The sequence below is a fragment of the Suricata suricatta genome, chromosome 1, assembly GCF_006229205.1.
Source record: "Suricata suricatta isolate VVHF042 chromosome 1, meerkat_22Aug2017_6uvM2_HiC, whole genome shotgun sequence".
NCBI classification, from domain to species: Eukaryota; Metazoa; Chordata; class Mammalia; order Carnivora; family Herpestidae; genus Suricata; species Suricata suricatta.
The window spans coordinates 158351237-158358920 of NC_043700.1; positions in this window are offsets into that span (position 1 = coordinate 158351237).

The window sequence follows — 7684 nt, forward strand, 5'->3', positions numbered from 1 at the left end:
TAAACTGATGCAGCCGCTCTGGAAAACAATGTGGAGGTTCCTCAAAAAACTATCCATAGAACTCCCTTATGACCCAGCAATAGTACTGCTAGGGATTTACCCAAGAGATAGAGAAATGCTGATGCATCGGAGCACATGTACCCCAATGTTCATAGCAGCACTGTCAACAGTAGCCAAAACATGGAAAAAGCCTAAATGTCCATCACCTGATGAGTGGATCAAGAAGATGTGGTATATATACACAATGGAGTGCTACATGGCAATGAGAAAGAATGAAATCTGGCCATTTGTAGGAAAGTGGATGGACCTTGAGGGTGTCATGCTAAGCGCAATAAGTCAGGCAGAGAAGGACAGATACCATATGTTTGCACTCATAGGTCTAACAGGAGAACAGGAGAAACCTAATGGAGGACCTGGGGGAGGGGAGTTGGGGAGAGAAAGGGATGCAAAACTTGAGTGACTATTGAATGCTGAAAACGAACTGAGAGTTGAAGGGGAAGGGGGAGGGGGGAAAAGAGGTGGTGGTGATGGTGGAGGTGGGGAAGAGCACTGGGTGTTGTATGTAAACCAATTTGACAATAAACTATATAAAATAAATAAATAAATAAATAAATAAATAAATAAATAAATACAGAGGCTGAGAAAGAAGTAAAAATTAACTGTTTAGACATGTGGCTAGGACCATTGTCCAGATGGCACTGCCATTCCCTGAGCTAAGCAATGCAAGAGGAACGGGTTGGAGGTAGGGAATGATGAGATCTCTTTGAACACATCTGAATTTCTAGTTGGAAAGCGCCTTGCTCACTTTCACAGGATCTAGAATTCAAGATTAGAGAGTTAAGCTAGGGTTACAAATTTGAGACAATATAACTGAAGTCACAGAGCAAAAGTGTGCGTCCAGAGACAGTGTGTGAATCAATTAGAGAAGAAAGCCAAAGAGGCAATCTTGGAAAAAGAAGCCCATTTCAGAGATTGAAGAGGAAAGTCCATGAAAGTAATAAAGAAAGCAGGAGAGGGCAACATTTTAAGATGGAAGAGAGGCCGATGGTACTAAGTGCTTCCCAGAAATCACGTAACATGAAGAGTGCCCACTAATTTAGCAACAAATATGTCACAGTAACCATTGCTAAGGCAGAAAAACACATAGTGAGGTAGTTAGAGAGAAATAGTTTTTTAAAGTTATTTCTTATTTTGTTATTTGTTTATGAGGGCAATGTGAGCCCACAGGAAAGAGCTGGAAGACAGCAGAGTAAGAATGATCAGTAATGGCAATACAATAGTAACACACAGCTGCCAGGAAGTGTCTGTGCCTGGGATCACTGTGGACCCAGCACAGCTCCTGCCAAGAACCTGGGGTGGTCAGCGGACCTGTCTCCTTGTCCCCACATAGAAAATATTGAGAGCCACTTCTCAGTTCTACCTTTTGCTTTTAATCATTATTTTATATTCTGAAGAATGAATTTTCTTTATTATGGTTAATTTTCTTACAATAATTTGCTTCAGTTCATATTCCCAAAAATGGAGGAAAATTCAATGTACAGAATATGCTAACCAAATAAAAGCACAATTCCTGTGGCAGTGATCTGAGATAGAGTCCCAGTTCATGTGAAAGAGTTGCTATTCACAAAAAAAGATCCCAAAATTTTATATCACTCTATGTGATGTTTTTCTTTTTCTGTTCTCTGGTAAATCTTTAAAATATTATACATGAAAGTAGATACTAAGTTTTACATTATAGTAAATTTCAGTTTAATGGACTTTTTCATAGTCTCTATTTTCTGTTATGGCTATGCTTTAGAAGGTCAGCCAGAATGAGCTGCTATCTATAAAGATCAACTGGAAAAAACAAAACCTACACTTTATAAGAAAATGCTGTACTATCAGCACAGCTTGTTGGATATCAGGTTTAATCATGCCCTCTTGTGTATAAGTGGAGCATAGCAGATCCCATTTTATTTTTTTTCATAATATTTTATTGTCAAATTGTTTTCCATACAAAAGACCCCGAATAGCCAAAGTTATATTGAAGAAGAAAACCAAAATGGGAGGCATCACAATCCCAGACTTTAGCCTCTACTACAAAGCTGTCATCATCAAGACAGTATCGTATTGGCACAAAAATATACACATAGACCAGTGAAATAGAATAGAGAACCCAGAACTGGGCCCACACATGTACGGTCAATTAATTTTTGACAAAGCAGGAAAGAGTATCTGATGGAAAGCAGATTCCATTTTAAATTGAAACACAATGAAAACTAACACCCACTAGGTTGCAGTTTGTATGCTGAGTGCTGAGGATACATCTGTGGATCAGACCAGCAAGGTCCCTATGTTCATGGAGATTATTCAGGACCTACTTTAATTATCACAGAAGTGTAAATTCTATTTGAAAATCTGTGTAGGAAGATTAAATATTTCATTATATGGTATAAGTAGTTGTACCAGTTACAAAAGAGATATTGTCAATAATTTCTTGAACCGACAATCTTAAATTATTGATTCAGCTTGCCTTAAAGCTTTTCTCTTTAACTTCTAGCTTTTCTCTTCTAACTTCTGACTTATTATTATAGCTATTATTTATAAAGATATAATCTTCAATAAAGTACACTGTGCTGTTTAATTCTAAAGCTCTTATTTAATCTCAGTGTTAGTTGTCATTGAGAAGTCTCTGAGCCTATAATTTCATAGTTTATGATCCCAGGAAAACTTTATTAAATGACCAACAAGAGACAATACTTTAGTCTATGTTATTAAAATTGAAATTCCCTAAATATCATTATTTGTTCTTACCATCTGCATTTTTATTATTCTAATCTAAAGAAATCAGAAGAATCTCAGTGCTGATATAAATTCTTCAAATTTTATTACCTGGTTTTTGTGGTTTTCAAAAACAAAAGTCCTTGTTTTTATTAAAGGAATGGCCAATCGATTGTGATGGCTGCATATCGTTGACATATTATGTAGCCCAAAATGAACCTTCCTATAATGAATACAAATATGATACAAACCATGGCAGGCATATTTGGGAGAATTTGACTTTAATGAAACATTTAAATCAATACTTATTCATTCTAGCTTTTGATTACACAGACTATTGTTTCACCCTTAACGATTAAATCAGGAGATTGTGCTGTCATTCCTAAGTGTGAAGACCCACTGGGCATTTCTCATTTAATCAACTGCCCAATCCCTCTTACTCTTATTGTAAGAGTGTTCTCTTATTCTACTGCAGTGTTTGGGGGGACTATCTTGTTAAGGCTAGTCCTATGAGTAGTAAATTTAATTCCTCTTAGTGTATCAAACCCCAAATGACCTCAAATGAACCTAAATTATAATTTAAAACAATGAGCCTGTTTTAAATGGCTACTATGGAAATATAGCTTCAAATCAAGTTCCCCAGTCTCTCTTTACAACTAAATGACTGACTAAAAATGCCACTTACACTAAAAAAATCCTAAATGCCCCCATTGATCTCTCAGACCTTGTATTATATTTTCTTTAAAAAATGTATGATATGAGTTTTTTCCACTCTCCCTTAGGAATGCTTTTGCCCATCTTATTGTATATATTTTAAATATCTGGCTTAAATTATGAATGAAATCTTGTCAAATTTTGATGCTCCTGCAATGCCTGCTTTGTCTTTGGAGGTCTAAGGCTTGAACCAAGGAACTTAATCTGACAAACATTTACTCTTGTGTGATGCAAAAGGTAAGGCAACGTCTCTGCTTGGGAGTCATGAAACCCACCTCAGCAGGTATTTCCAACGACTGTACAAGCTTTGTCATCATGATTGAGTGTGGAGGGGTCCATACACGATCACATTCTTTTCTCCAGTGCATTCCAACAGATGTAGATCAGTTAGCAACTGCTATAACAATGATGTGAAATAAGCCACCTCCAAGCCCGATCATATTAGAAAGGGTGCAAATATAAGGGAAGATAGAGAATTAAAGCCATTTCTGCAATCAGTATGCCACAAAATATCCAGTAACAATAACCATAAAATTATCTCCTTTATGAATCAAATCAGACCTTGCTTTTGCTTTAATTATAAACTCTAAAATTAAGACACATATCATGCACACACAAACTCTCTGGATGCTCCCACCAACACTCATGAGCTCAATCATGCTAATCCCTATCTCTACAGTTGCTACTTACAGCAAAAGGTCATTCAAGATTTAGACTCACTTTCCATGTAAGGGCTTTCAAATGTTTTCATGTAATGGGACACATTAAAAAAGATCATATATGTACAGCACACTGAAGTAAACTAGAGAAATTTTGAGGACATTTATGTAAACTACTGGAAAATTGTATTAACTTCTTTATATTACATAATTCAGACAAGAAAAATGACATGTAAAGCATTAAGAAAGATATTAAAATTTAATTTGTATTACACTTTCAAACAAAATCTTCTTATTTTTATTGGCTGAGGAATTTGAACTTTATTCCACAAACACAATATGTTTCTTATTGATTTTGTGTTTGATGTAGCTATAAATAATCCCTGATAATGACTTTTTAATGAAGAAGTCTCTGAAAGTTTAACCATCACTTCTATAGGAAGCAAATATGTTGTAACAATGGCAGAAGAAAATGTATTACTTTTCCACTAGCCACAGTAACTCACTTCTCAGCATTAGACAGAACTGGAATAATAAAATTTCATTAAATGGTATTTCAAGGATCCAACCATTCTTTAGAACTAGCTGAGGTGGATTCAGAGAGATCTGATTCACGTTTCTGACTTACACAAGAAACTGGACAAAATCTATGAAACAACAGCTCTCAAGACACTGTGCATTAGGCAATGAAGGACCGTAATCCCGGAGTACTGGGGAACGAAAAGCGAACCTTGCGACTGTCCCGGCTTAATTCCTAGAGAAAATTCCTGAAATGTAACACAGGAAAACAGAACTCAGGCAGAGACCCATGGTCTCTTTATGTTCAGGAAAGAGTTGGGAGTCCAGGGAAGCCATTGTAGCCACTGTTGTCAAGGCAAAGTCCCAAAGAACAGCAAAATGCACAGAGAACTCAAGATATCTGGAGTGTTCCCCAGAGGATTGCGTTAAGTACCAATCAACACAAACATGTGAGGAAACTACCCGAGGGATTAGAGGGAACCAGGTCTGAGGCACACATAGGAACAGACATAGTTCCTGTTTCCACAACTAGAATAGAAACATAATTCATGAGGTAAGGTTATAATACTCATAAGGCTCTTACTTTACAAGCAGGGGAAATTAACTCAGAAAAACAGCCATACTCTATTCCTACCTTAGAAAACTTAAAAGCAAAACCTAAAGGGAACAAACTATTTCTAAGTAGCTTAGCCACGTCCCAGAACAAATCTCAAAGATATTTTTAGAAAATAGTAATAACCAGCACACAAGAAGGTTAAATTCATGATGTGGAAGTCAAATAAAAATTACCAAGAACGCAAGTAAACAGGAAAATAGAAACCATAATAAGAAGAAAAATCAATCAATTAAAAGAGAACCAGATATAACAAGAGTATTAAACTTAGACAAGGAAATTTAAAAATTTATTTGACTTATATTCCACATGTTCAAGAAACTAAAGATTGAAGATGTTAAGGAGAAGCATGAACAATATAACAAAACCCTCTAACCAAATGTTTAGAGATAAAAACTACAATGTTCATATTGTAAAATACCCTGTAGTTTGTTAGTTCACAATACATGTCATGAAAGGCTTAAGTTGAAAGCATACCAATAATATGTATAATAAATATGAATAATAAAGAGGCCAAAGAAGAAATAAAAAGTAAAATCAGAAATATCTTGAGACAAATAAAAATGAAAACACAACATACCAAAATAGATGGCATGCAACATAAGGAGTTCTAAGAAGGATGTATAAAGTCACAAATGCCTACATTAAAAAAAGAAAAAAAGTCTCACATAAACAACCTAACTTTACACGCCAAGAAACTGGGAAAAGAAGAATAAATACAGCACAAAGTTAGCAGAAGGAATGAATAATAAAGATTAGAGCAGAAATAGGCAAAATAAATGACAGAAAACTACAGGAAAACTACAAATAAACATAGATGCAAAAACCCTCAACAAAATACTAGCAAAATGAATTCAACAGCATGTTAAAAGGATCATACACCATGATCAAGTGAGATTTATTCCTAACATTCAAGGATCATGCAACATAAGCCAATCAACTAATGTAGTACACCACATTAATGAAATAGAGGATGAAACCCATGTGATCATCACAATAGATACAGAAAAAAGCATTTGACAAAATTCTACAACCTTTTATGATAAAATCTCTCAACAAACTAAGTATAGAAAGTTCAGGTATTTATCTGAACATAATAAAGGCCAAATATGATAAGCCAAAAGCTAACATCATTATCAATGGTGAAAAACTGCAAGTTTTTTTCTAAGATCAGACGAGGATGCCTCCTCTCACTACGTCTAAACATAATACTGGAAGTCCTAGCAAGAGCAATTAGGCAAGAAAAGCAGCCAATTTTTAAGTAAAAATGAAATTATCTCTCTTTGCAGATGACCTCATTTTATATGTAGAAAACTCTAAAGATACCACAAGCTGTCAAAACTAATAAATGAATTCAGTAAAGTTTTAGGATATAATAACAAACATAAAAATTAGTTGCATGGCTTTACATTAACAAAGAACTATCCAAAAAGGGAAATTAACAATCTCATTCATAATATTATCAAAAAAGAATAAAATACTTAGAAATACTTAACCAAGCAGGTGAAAGACATACATTTTAAACTACAATAGACTGATGAAAGAAGACAAAAACAAACGGAAAGACATCTCATGTTAATGGATTGTTAAAATGTCCAGACAACCTGGGGCGCCTGGGTGGCTCAGTGGGTTAAGTGGCTGAATTTGGCTCAGGTCATGATCTCACAGTTTGATCTCAACTCAGTTTCCTGAGTTCTAGCCCTACTTTGGGGATGACCATGCAGAGCCTGCTTGGGATTCTTGCTCTTTCCTGTCTCTGCCTCACTACCATTTGTGCTTTCTCTCTCTCTCAAAATAAACGTTAAAAAAAATCCATACAGCCCAGGGCAATTTATAGGTTCAATGCTATACTCATCAAAATCTGAATGGCATTTTTTTTTATAGAAATAGAAAAAGACAATCCTGGGATGCCTGGGTGGTTCATTCAGCTGAGCATTCAATGATGTCAGCTCAGGTCATGATCTCACAGTTTGTGAGTTCCACCCCCTCTTTGGGCTTTGTGCTGACAGCTCAGAGTCTGGAGCCTGCATTGGGTTTCCGTGTTTCCCTCTCTCTCTCTGCACCTTTTGCACTCAGGCTCATTTGCTCTCTCTCTCCGCCCACCTCTCAAAAGTAAATAAGCATTAAAAAAACAAAAACAAAACAACACAAACAAACAAAAACAATCCTAAAATTCATTAGACCACACCATCTCCAAATAGCCAGAGCAATCAGAAAAAGAACAAATCTGAAGGCATCACACTTCCAATTTCAAAATGTAATACAAAATGATAGTAAATAAAATAGTATGAAACTGGCATAAGATAGATATATAGGTGAATGAAACAGAATAGAGAGCCAAGAAAAAAGCCAATGCATACATTATATGGTCAATTGATCTTTGATAAAGGAACCAAGAATAAACATTGAGGAAAGAATA